The sequence below is a fragment of the Echinops telfairi genome, unplaced genomic scaffold, assembly GCF_000313985.2.
Source record: "Echinops telfairi isolate 266 unplaced genomic scaffold, ASM31398v2 ScPeMD7_70;HRSCAF=299, whole genome shotgun sequence".
Lineage (NCBI taxonomy): Eukaryota > Metazoa > Chordata > Mammalia > Afrosoricida > Tenrecidae > Echinops > Echinops telfairi.
In genome coordinates this window covers 34313567-34327147 of record NW_022103968.1, presented here as the reverse complement: position 1 = coordinate 34327147, position 13581 = coordinate 34313567, and positions in this window count along the sequence as shown.

The window sequence follows — 13581 nt, the reverse complement described above, 5'->3', positions numbered from 1 at the left end:
GGGGCTCATACAACTCTTATCACAATCCATACATACATCAATTGTGTAAAGCGCATTTGTACATTCATTGCCCTCATCATTCTCAAAACATTTCCTATCCACTTAAAGCCCCGGCATTAGGTCCTCATTTTCCCCCTCCCTCCCTGCTCTCCCCTCCCTCATGAGCCCTTAATGTTCTGCGATTCACTGCCATGCCTCAGAATGCATGAAATGTTAAAGGAAAATGGTGCATGTAGCTATGAGTGCTGGTGAGTCCCAAATCCAAGGTCAAGGCATGTGTCTGCAGAAGCGTCTTCATCAAGCTGCAGAAGCTATTAAAATCAGATCAGATAGGCTGAAACACCTGTCCCAAGAACTGAGGATGAGGCAGAGAAAGGCAAGCCAGATGCAGGGTCCACAGGCCACAACTCCACTCCTGGTTCTTCCTGCTGGTAGTGAGATTCCCACCCCTCCTGCTTCTGAAATGGCTCATTTTGTACCCAGCAGGATGGCAATCACAATGAACCTGCTGAACAATCATTCCCAGTTGAATTATATCCATGAGTATCTTCCCCACTTTCTTACCCAGACCCAAAGGTGGCTTGGTGGGAGTAGCAAAGTAGATGGCTAGAAAAGCCACACAGTGGCTTGCAATGCAGTGCATTACTTAATCAGGCTCTTCTAGCCATTGTCCTTTTCAACCATGAGGGATTGACTCCCCCCTTTTAATTATTTTACTCTGAACACACCTTTAAAAGCTTTAAAGTCAGCCACTTTATGCCTTTATCTCTACTCATTTTAGATACCCGATCTTTAAATCTTCCGTCCCTAACAACTCAGTACTACATGGAGAAAAGAATGTGTCTGGATGTGAAGAAGCTTCATTTCTGATGGGAACTTTGGCCATCTGCATTCATAAACAAAATCCGGTTCAGAGCAAGCCGTCAAATTCTAGCACTTTCAATCTTCGGTTGGTTTGGTTCTGGTCATCTCAGCCCTAGCCAACCACACTAGGCCAATTGGGTACCAGATGCAAGCTTGGGAGTTCACACACACCTCTCTGCACTTCAGACCATCTGACCCGTCTTCAGTTGTATCAGCACTGGCCCCCAAGGGGTGAGGCTATGTCCACCAGCTGAGGATCTGAAACTTAAGAGCAGCCAACCCAACCTCTCATCCTTTGCCTCTGTGGATTAGGTCACCCGGTGCCATTGGAACATTTTCAAACTCGGCCAACTCTTCACTGCTGCATTTCACCCTACTTCCACTCAACAGGAAACCTAGTGGCATAGTGGTTACCTGTTGGGCTGTTAACTGCAAGGTCAGCTGTTTGAAACTACCAGTCACTAGCTGAGGGAGAAAGACAAGGCTTTCTATTCCCATAAAAAGTGTTTTGGAAACCCACAAGGGCATTTCTACCCTGTCTTATCGGGAGGCTATGAGTCAGAATTACCACAATGGCAGTGGGTTGGATTTTGGTTTTTGGTCCACTCAACTGGTGGCCCAGGTGGCTACCAAAACAGGCATCCTGGCATGTCTGCTCACTGGATCCCTTTAAATTTTAGTACAAGTAGAGGCTTTCTCTGGTGGGCACAGGCTTTTCCTGTATTAATGCATTCAATGATAAAGTCGGTTTCAAAAATTTTTAAAAAGAGAAACCGTCGCCCCCCCACACACACCTTGCAGATCTTACCTTCAACTGTAAATCTCCTGTTCCCTCTACAGCAGTTCTGGGTGGGACTCATGCTTCCACCTGAGCCCCCAACTCTAGAGTAAGCTTTTAGCTTAAAATAAAGCCTATTCCCTCCAGTTAATTCTTAACTCTCCTTGAGTATATCCAGTCAAATAGTCTGAAGGCAGGCTTTCACACTGTGTAATTATGATAATCATGCTGACTTCCATCACACACGCACATTGGTCTATTTTACAATACCAGGTAGGAAGAAATTCAACATTCACAGTCCAGTCTGATAAATACATAACCCTTAATCTTAAAAGAAAAGGACCTGAATTTAATCTTCTCTTCTGCCCTCCTGGACTGTGGTTCCATTTATTGCATATGATCTTGGGCCTCTGGCAGGGTGGATCCCATAGACTCTTGTCCCATATCAATCATCCATTGCTTAACCAGCTTAGCTTTTGCCCCAGGCCTTTCCAGATGCAGTTTTTTTCTCCTCTCAGTGGCAGCATATAACTTCTTACATTCCTTTCAGCCGTTACAGAGAGCAACAGCCAAGGGAACCATATACAAAATAAAAGTTTTACATTCCTTATCTTATGAACCTCCTGCTTCCAATGAGTCTGGAGTGCAATGAATCCCACTCCTGATGCCATCCCCCAAAGTAATTATTTCAGAAAAAAATAATACAAAACTAGTCACACGACGATGGAGATTAAAGATGTTGCAAATGTCCAATTTTTCAAAAATGCTGAATACCCCTCCCTTATCCCTGACTATCAACCATCCTTCCTCCACTTAGTGTATTTCCTCAAGGCCCTGGCATTGTGTAATTTGCTACAATATCTCATCAGACTTGCAAAGTAGTAAAGAAAACTGGCTACCATAGCTGTGGGTCCTGGTAAATCCAAAACCTGAAGTTCAGGTAGCCATCTGGAGGACCATTCTCATCTACAAAGCTGCAGGAGGTTGTAAAATCAGGGCAGATGATAGGCTGAAACTCAAGACCCATGTGCTGGAGGTGAGAGAGTCAAACCAGATGCACGATCCAAAGGACACATGCCTGGCTCTTGGCTCTTGTTAGTAGTGAAATCCCACTCCCCGGATGGCAATCATTATAAACCTTGTTAACAGTCACTCACAATTGAATCATAATCCAAACAGGATCTTCTTACTCAGACCCATCAGAAAGATGAGAATGTTTGGTGAGAATGAAAAAGGCTATGGCTAGAAGAGCTGTATTAAATAATTTTGTGCATAAAAAATACTTAAGAGTTGAGCATGCACTCTCCTCTTCAAAAGTAAGCTCACTCCCAAGTCTCAACTCCTGAGCAACCTCACCCAGATGCAAATTCCTTTTGGTCCCCTCCTGGGAGCACAGTATTCCGTTGTTGGACTCCCTTCATTTCCTCGCCAATCTGTACACAGAAGGCTATCCACGATCATTCAGTCCTACTATGTTATGTATAAGTGTTACCATCTTTCCAGTTCTAGCTCTGATCCTCTGTGAATATTGCACTTATCTCTGGCTAGAGGGATACAAAATGGCTGTTCCCCAGGTTGCCTCCCCCAAATATATGCCAAACCTAGGAAGCTGCTTGCTACACATGGTAAAAGACTATACACTTGGGGGTCAATGCAAGCTGCTTAGAAGTTATTCTCCCTGAGGGTTATCAGCCACCAAGAGCAATCAGACTGTATAGTCTGTCCCACCTTACGTAGGGCCCACTCTCTTCTGATAAGGATAGTTAATTTTCTCCCTGAAGGAGAGCCCAGAGAGAAGCTTGAGTCCACTCAAGGATGATGAAGGTTAGGCTGCCATCTTGAGTCTAGGATTGGCCCATCTTGTCACATGTGCACCCCTAGTCTCTCCCCTCTCTTCCTCCCACTCTCTGCGTGGACCTGGCTGCTGAGATCATGACCATCCCAGAGGTGAGCATGCTACCATGAAATGTGTCTGACTCCTTTCTTTTATCTTCTCTCTTACCTCTCCCATTCTCAATGACTTTACTATAATCTTTATACATCATAACCATACAGTTGTGCCTACGGACCCCCCACATTTATTAGAGGCTGGTTACCCTAACAAATGGCGCCCATGTGGGGCATTGTAGGAAAAGAACTCTTTTGAGTTATACCCCGTGTAGCAATTATAAGGCCCCACCAGAAGGTAGAGTGAATCGGGGAAGTTGTTTGAAGTGAGGATCCAGTTGGGGATTGGCAAATAAGTAATGTAAATAGTGAATGGTATGTTAAAGAGAACAATGGGGCAAGGTAAAAGTAAAGCTAAAACTGATGGTATTATGCTCATTCACTTACTGAAAAGTCAGGGCATAAAAGTAACAAATAAAAAGATGCAATGTTTTCTAAACCTAGTAAAAATGTATAATCCATGTTTCCCAGAGAAAGGAACTTTTGATCTAGAGACCTGGGAGAAGGTCATTGTAAACTTAAAGAAAGCGTACAGAGATAGGAAGAATATCCCCAGGGAGGCATAGTTTCTGTAGGCTCAAGTTAAGATGATTTTAGAACCTTTGCAGAAGGAAGAGAAAGAGGATTATCAGTCTAGTGAGAAGTCTTGTGTGAGCTATCCAAATATAGAAAAGTAAGCTAAAGTCTCTTTGAATGAGCATGAATTAGGTGATGAAACATTAGGAAAAAACTGAAGAAGCAGGGACTGATTTGTTTTCGAAAGCCTCTGATTCTAAACAAAATCTCATGGCCAAACCCTCTATGCCTTTCAGCCTCTGAAAGTCTAAGGGTGATAAAGCACTAGAGCAGAGGTTCTCAACCTGTGGGTCATGAGCCCTTTGGGGGTTGAATGACCCTTTCACAGGGGTCACCTAAGATCATTGGAAAATACATATTTCTGGTGGTCTTAGGAACCGAGACACTGCTCCTTTATCCATCTCCAGGCAGGTCCACCCACATGCAGATACGTCCATATACAAGTACCCACAAAATCTCATTTATTTGTAATTAGAAATAAATATTTCACAATATATAATACATATTGTTTTTGTGATTAATCACTATGCTTTCATTATGTTTAATCTATAACAATGAAAATACATCCTGCATATCAGATATTTACATTACAATTTATAACAGTAGCAAAATTACAGTTATAAAGTAGCAACAAAAATAATTTTATGATTGGGGATCACCACAACATGAGGAACTGTATTAAAGGGTCACGACATTAGGAAGGTTGAGAACACTGCACTAGAGGAAGCAAATTCTAAGACCCAAAGCGAGGCTATTAAACAATGCCAGGGAGCTCCCTTGCTTTCGAAGGTAGAGAAAGCAAAGAAACAACACCATCAGAGTAGTGAGAAGTCTCTGAGCTACCCAAACTTAAATCTGTGAGAGGCAGGCAGAATGGGTATCAGACAGATGTAAAGATTTTAGACAGAGCTGAGAAAACTAAGCCTGAATCAGAAGGGGACATCATAGTAAAAGTATCTGCTCCCCTGTTGGAATTTAGTGTAGAAAAGACTAAGAATTGTAAAACAATAAAGCAATTCAGTGCAGGAGATAAAGATGAGGAGAGCAAAAGCAAAAGCAACCTGAGAGAGCCCACACAGAAGATGAAGATTCGGAAGTGGAGTTTATAAATCTATCAGTCAAGAAAACCAAAGCAGAAAATAGAGGCAAAGAGACAAAGTATAGAAAGGCACCTTTACTTTCAAATGTAGAAAGATGAATTGCAGAAGAAGATTTGGAAATTAAGATGTCTTTTCCTGTTCCAGTTATTAACAGACAGCCTGATGGGCAACACCCACAGAGTTCACAGCGCCTTCCCCTTTTAATTGCTAAAGGATCTCAAGCAGGTGGTCACTGACTATGGCCCAGACTCTCATTTTGTAATTAGCATGTTAAGGTCTTTGGCAGTCTGAATGCTGGGTACCTGCTGACTGGAGATCTTTGAACACAGTATGCCTTTCTCCCTCAGAATTTTTGCAATATAGAATCTGGTGGACTGAAGGAGCAGAGACACAGGCTCAAGGAATGCAGAGCAGGGGATACCCATAGGGTTAGATCAATTAATGGGGAGTAGTAACTTCATCACAGTGGAAGCGCAATTGCAGGTTACCAAACAAGCGTTCTCACAGACACGCAATGTTTGCATAAGGTCCTGGGGAAAAATAATAGTTATCAGGAGAGAGAAAGCTGAGTTACACTGCTATAAGGCAGTGGAATGATGAGTCCTACGTACACTTTGTGTCCCGATTAGAGGATACTGTATGCAAAAGTGTCAGAAATGTGCAGGCAGTGGAAGAACTAGTTCACAAACTGTCATATGAGGCCTGTAAAATGCCTTAGATCCCTATAGGGAATAGAACACACTTTTAGACTATCTTAGAATATTCAGGGATATAGGAACAGATGAAGACAGGGAGAACTTACTAGCCACTGCTTACGCAAATTACTTCAGGAATAAAGGGAAATGCTTTAGTTGTGGGAAGATAGGACATTTTCAAAAAGAGTACAGACAGCACAGGCCAATCAGCCTAGCCGAGAAAAGTGAACTGCGGCCTGTGCCAAAGCATGGGCCAGGACCACCAAGGTCAGGTTTAAAAGAACCTGGACTTTGCCCCCACTGTAGGAACGGAACTCATTGGGTGAGTCAATATTGCTCAATATTCAGCAATAAGGGTTTTCCATTAGTAAAGGCTTCCTGGCAGGGAAATGGAAAATGGAGCTTGATCCAGGCCCGCCCAGCAGAGCACAGAAGGCAAGGCTTTTGCCTGCCAGAGCACAGCAGGAGACCAGACCTGGCCAAACTTGCAAAGACCCATCCTATGTTGATGTAAGGTTAACTAGCCAAAAAAAGGTTAAAGAGTGCCCCCCCTCCCCAACACACACACACACAGCTTGTTAAAACTGAAGTTCAGGAGCGTATGCTTGAAAGAAAGCCTATGCTGAGTTTAAGCTCAGCTCCTATCAGGTAAATTTAACCTAAGTACTCAAGAAGTTCAAATTGATACTGGAGTTATTCTGAGGTGTGAGGAAAAGCCAAAAGCTGTAATTGAACAAGAAATTATTAAGAATGATACTGGGGTTTTCTGCTGAAAAGAGCTATAGAATGTTTATGAGAAAAGGCCAACCTAACTGTCAAGGTGTTCAGATGGTCACTGAAGTTATTGATCAGGATTATGAAGAAAAAATTAGGGCAGTGATACAATTTGTCATACGGTGGTTTACAAATGAAGATAGTTTAAGCCGATTTTTGCTCGCTTGAATTTCTAGAGTTAAAATCTATACCTATCAGGAAAGAGTACTTGAGAAGTCTGACCGCCCTATAAATCAAGGGGTCTCTTGGAATGCTGTGGTGGGGAAACAACAGCACACCCACATGGAATTAGAAATTGAAGGAGAATGGTTTTCAAATGGGGAGATGGGGTCACTTCCATCGGGCATTCAGGAGGGCCTAAAACCTGCCAACTACCTTCCCCTAAATCCAGCATGGAAGAAATGAGAGAAGTTAACCAAGACAGAAAATTTCAAGATTGTAAAATCCTACAGTATAAAAAGTTTGAAGGGCAATACAGCTTAATTGAGCCTGTAACTTTACTGGTAAACTTAGAGAAAAGAAATGTCTGTTTGGTAAGTTAGTTCAAAAACAGCTGAACAAATTTATAAAGAATGTTTTCTGTCTCTCAAATTCAGTGTGTTAGAAGTGCTCATTGTGCTCTCTTGATTCTCTGAGAGCAGGGAGTCGACATTTACATAACAATGAAGTCTATCTAACAAGTTTCCCTAGTTTGGAACCAGGCAAGTTCTCTGAGCTTGGTTATAATGTCTTAAAGTCTCCATCGTTAAAACAGAAGGGGGAAAAGAGAAATCCTATGTGTGACAAACTTCATTTAGTCATTTTAACTAAAAAATGTCTCTCCTTACTAAAAGCTAGTAACAAAATTAGGGCAGATGAACACATGTTTACTTCTACAGAAAAAGCTGATCCTAAGAAGTCCCAAGAAGATGAAAACGAGTTTGGGACCCAGGTCCAACAATCACCCGTAGGAAGGGATATACATTTATGTTTTCACAGGAGAAATCTGATGGACTCCCTTTAGAAGGATGCAACCACGTTTGGAGAAAGACGAAGGACAAGGGAAATAGGAAGAAACAACCCAATCTTCACCATGATTCTGTTTCCAGGTTGCTAGCAGCCCAAAGAGAGGGGCTATTTGTTTATGTTTTCACAGGCGAAGGAGATAGGTGGAGTTCTCTTCAGCCAGAAAGGCCCAGAAGAAAGGCAGCTGATGCTGTGACCGGAGAGTGGAGAGAACAGCCCAGAGACCTCTGCCCTGTTACTGAAATCATCCAAAACATCAAGAAGACCTCGCAGACTCGTGAGAATGGCAGCTGCTGCCATGCTGATACTCATACTCATTTCCACCATTGCTGACGTTACCAGAGAGACACTCTAAAACTCTTATCATAACTGAACATTTTCATGCAAAAATGATTGGACTACCTACCACAACAGACTGTTCATTTACTAGATAAGATTATGGACTTTCAATATCATTTGATGCTAAATTGTATTAGAATGTTGCAGATTTTATGTTTTATATATATAATGTAACCTTACCTAATTGGGATTTGATTAGAAAATATTTGCAAGAGTTTAAGGGAAACATTTCATTGGATGTTAATCAGTTAAAAAAAGGATATTCTCTATACATTCAAAGATAGACTTAAGGCATCCCCTAACTCTGAGGTGATTAAACAACTGGTGGACAGTAGAGAGAGGCTGGATCTCACGTGCTTGGGTTCAAAGTATTTCACATAGTTTAAGTTCTAGTCCGACTGCTGGTCATCGTAATTTTGATGCTCGCAGCCTTGTGCTGCTTCTATAGGAAGTTAAGGCGTGTGAAAGAAAATCCTGTAGCCTCAATGGCTCTTTTGAATTTTATACATAAAACAAACATTACGGGAGCAGAGAACAGGAAGAGAGTGTAAAGCAGAGAACAGAAGAGAGTGGAAAAATCCTTTATTTTCAGATTCAGAAGTCTGGCAGGCTGGGTTTCTGGGGTGGAGGGAGGCCTTCACCCTTGTGAGTTGGAGGTAAGTCCCAATCACATTCTCATGATATTGTTTCCCACCATACCCTAAAGCAACCTCTTACAAGCACATGGCTGATGGCTATGTAGGTGGCAGGTTTAACTCTAGAAGCAGATACCCCGATTTGCTCTATCTCTTCCTGCTGTGTCATCCAACCCCTCTCAAACCTCCCCCCAATTGTGGATGGGCCTGGGGGAGACTTTACCCTCCTAGCCCAGGCTCAAAATATTTGCCATAGCTCACTATTTTGGGCTTGACTACTTTAATATGGTCATTAATTTTGTCTTGACTACTTTCAATGTATAGAAAGTAACCATGTTGCCCCTGTGGCTCTTTTGAATTTAATACATAAAACAAAAGGGGAAATTGTGGGATACAAAAAGTTTTTTCCCCAGGTTGTCTCCCCCAAATATATGCCAAGCCTAGGATGTTGCTTGCATCACATGTTAAATGGCTGTACACTTGGAGGTGGATGCAAGCTGCTTAGAGGTCAATCTCCCTGAGGGTTATCAGCCATCTAGAGCAATCAGACTGACTAGTCTATCCCACCTTAAGTAGGACCCACTCCCTTCTGATAAGGATAGTGGACTCTCCTGAGTCCAGAGACAAGGTCAAGCCCACTCAAGGATGACCAAGGTTAGGCTGCCATCTTGAGTCTAGGGTCCACCCATCTTGTCACATGTGTACCCCTAATCCCTCCCCTTCCTATTGCATGTACACCCCTAGATGTCCCCTTCCTGTGATGTGTATGGCTACTGTACAACCCCTTCCTGTTACAGATGTGGTTAGCTGTAATCAGGGGGCCTTGCGTGCCTCTAAGTATATATGGGCTTTGGTTAAAAATAAAGAGACTCTCTCCCTCTCCTTCTCCTGCTCGCTGCACGGACCTGGCTGCTGAGATCATGGCCATCCTGTAGATGAGCATGCTGCTGTAAAATGTGTCTGACTCCTTTCTTTTATCTTCTCTTCTATATCTCCTGTTTTCTATGACTTCACTCTGATCTTCATATATTATCGCTATCCAATTGTGCCTATGGACCCCCTCCCCCCCCCAATTGTTAGAATCAGGAATGAGCCTGATTCTCTCATTGTTTTCTATGCCCACTGTCCATACCTAGATTTACTCCTCGAGACATTTATCTGCTAATCCAACAGCATAATAACACCGCAGTCTCTGATCTAAGTGAGTTTTGAGCCCATGGTAAGTAGGAGGCATTATATTTTGGTTATTAGGGTGTAGGGTAGACACATGATGACCGGGCACTACCCCAAGAATATTGCCATACAAACACTTGGTTTCTACATCAAATCTACTTCAGCCACCATGTTCGCCTAGATTGATGCAAGATACCGTGTCAGGGACTCTCAGTGTTCCCCAAACAAAGATCCATTCGAAGTTCTAGTTTATTGGAACACTAGATTTGGAGCTGGATTCGAAAATCCAATTCACAGTCCATGGTACTGGCCATGATCTGGAAATTTTGAGCTACCTCTTTATGGCAGGGGATCAGAAGTAGCCATCTGGTGCCAAGAGGGCAAGAAGTGTTTGTACCATAGAAGCCCAGACCACAGGAAGTAGGGGAAGAGCCTCAACCTTTTAATTTTATTTATTTTTTGCTTTTACTAAATGCCATTATTGTGGAAACAGGATCCAAAATTCAACTGAGGAAACGTAATTATAGAGTGAAGGAAGCAACTCAGATCGGTGATCTGTTGTGAGCAAGTAGCAGGAAGCACACACCCACATTTAGCAGAGGTAGAGGCAGGCAGCAGAAAATGCATCCAGGAAACAGAGCAGCTTCAAGGAAGCATGCCATGTCAGGAATACCATGGTGCAGCAGGAGTGGAGTGGCAGGCCAGGGAGAGGGGTCTATTGCAACCATGAGGCCATATCAAATACCTGTCTGCCCTTTTAGATGTTTTCAGTACACTTGACCGTGGCTCAGGTTAAGTTTTATGTGCCAAAATATACCAGAGGGATGGAAACTAAGTAATTCAGGACTATTTGGGGTTTATTGTCGTAGCAGGGATTGCCATGTTCATATTAGAATTGAATTCAAAGCAGAAAGCCAGAACTCAGGAAAAGAGGAGTGTTTTATTATGATAAAGTGCCATCGATGATTGGTTCTCTCTCTCTCTTTGTTCCATCGGTCCTCTTTGGAACACTGCTGTGAGTAAGGCTGGGTCACTTGGAAAGGATCCTTTAGAGACAACTGAAGTCCCGGCCCTCAGCCCCCGCTGCTTTCCTAGCTGACAGCCAACCCCAACCTGCCAATTGTGTGAGTGTACATGTAAGAGGATGCCCAAGCGGAAGCCGCCTCCTCACTCCCGCCCCCCCCCCCCACCGCATCCCAATCCCCTTCAGCTCTGCCCAAATTTTTGAGAGGACAAAAATCTGCATATTTGTGGGAAGGGGAAGAGGGATTGTTGTTGTAAAGCAGTCACATGAATAAAAAGCTAAAAGAACTGTCTGTCGTGACTGTCTTATCTACCAATAATGCAGCATCAAAATTACATATAGCAAAACACCTCAAGAAATACAAGAGAAAAAAAATCAGCATAAAATAGGAGACTGATTCGCCTCTCACAACTCATGGCAGCGAAACCTGGCAAAAAGCAAGTGGATTGGGTAATAAGATTAATAAGATGCACTAAAGGGGTTCATCTAAGTCAACTTGCCTGAGGATGTCTCGGAGTCCTGAAGAGTCTTCTAGGGATCTAGTTTAAGAATAATGCAAAGACATTTCTAACCTGCTTCACTGGCAGTCTCCCTTGAGTAGTCCATGGGCTTTTCCATCGGCTACAAGACTTGTCCTACTGCGACGTCTTGAATCCCGAAGGAGCTAAGAGGACACAGTCACCTGTGTTTCCAAACTTGCAACAAAGCAAAACAGAGAATTCTTCCCCTGAATGTTTTAAACCCAGTTATTGTTTCATAAAAAGATGCCATTTACAGAAACCAAAGGTCTTTGGAGTACCCACCAATGCTTGAGATGGTAAACGGGTACAAGATTTAAAAAAAATCTGACAATTTCACATTTCAGATCTAAATTCATTGAATTTGAAACCCCAGACTACAGAGATGTAACCCAGGAGCAAATCTACTTATATCTTCGTGAGACTTCAACTGCCAGAAACCTAGTTAATTAATGAATGGCTTAAAATTGACAAAGCATCATTAATGTGATGTACCATTTTATAATTGTTAAATTATGCAACCTTGAATCTATGTAACATGTATACAATAAGAGATCCAAGTTATCGACAACCAGAAGAAGGGAAAACAAAGGAAGAGGAGGCAATCCACTTGGCTCACATCACACAATTACCCAGGGTTGTCTGTCTGACTTCCTGCTTATGTACTTTGATTTCTGTGTGCGTGCACTTTAGAAAAGTCACAAGAACTTTGACATTTTGCAGCATGTGCACTAGTACAATACCTATGGAAGGCAATTTTTAAAAATTAAATCATTTTACTGGGAACTTTTACAGCTCTTATAACAATCCATACATCAATTGTATCAAGCACATTTGTACTTACATGGCCATCATCATTTTCAGAGATTTTCTTTCTACTTGAGCCCTTGATATCAGTTCCTCTTCATTCTCTCCCTCCGCCACCCTACCACCATCATGACCCCTAGATAAATTATAAATTCTTATTATTTTCATATCTTACACCATCTGCTGTTTCACTTCACCCATGTTTCTGTTTTTCATCGCCCTTGTGGTGGGGGTGGGGGTGGAAGTTTAAACATCAATAATTGTGATTGGTTCCCTCTTTCTCCCCCTTCTCCCCCCACCTTCCCTCTACCCATTATTGTTCCTAAGGGGTCTGTCTGTCCTGGATTCCATGTGTCAAGAGCTCTTATCTGTACATGCTCAGGTCTAGCCCGATTTGTAAAGTAGATCTGGGGTCATGATAGTGTGGAGAAGAAGCATTAAAGAACTAGAGGAATCTTCTGTGTTTCGTCTGTGGTATATTACACCCTGGCTGGCTTGTCCCTTCCTTGTGACCTTTCTGAGGGGATGTCCAATTGTCTACAGATGGGCTTTGGGTCTCCTCCGACCCCCCTCGTTTGCATTGCTATGATTATTTGTTTTGGATCTTCTGACGCCTGACACCTGATCCCGTCGACACTTTGTGATATGGAAGGGAATTTGTCAACATCTATCAAATTTCAGGCCACCACTCCACTTCGGGAATTTATCCTAGAGATATACTTGCTTGTGTGCAAAATAACATGTGTAAGATGATCCATTGCTCCATTATTATAATAGCCAAAAGTAGAAGGAGCATAAATGTTCACCAATAAGATATTAGTTAAATAAAGCATGGTACACACACAAAACGCAATTAAGAATAAGAAATTAAGGACTGAAGCAGCTTTCTACATGATGCAGATCCAAATCGCACACATGATCATTTTCATGAAAAGGGAGTAACCAGAATATCCCAAGAAGGATACCCCCATGAGGGGAACTTGGCAGGTGGAGGGCAGGGTGGGAAGGAAACTTTATTGCATTTATTTTATACCTTTAACTATTTGGACCACATGGATGCTAGATAACTTGATGGAAAGCAAAGGTTCGAGAAGGAGGAGGAGATAGAAGCGAAAGATAAAGGCAGACAGATGCTACAAACATATGGACCAAGAGAGAAGCTGTCTGCTCTGATCTGGGCCGTCACCTGGACATGCCAGCAGGACTTTCTCTTGCTATCTCCTCTCTTGCATCACCCATTCTACAAGCCAGATTTAATTCCCACTTGTCCCATTTCTAAGAAAATACAAAAAGAAACATTGAGCTTTTAAAGAGGACCGTAGCCTCCCAGTTCCCAGAAAGCATTG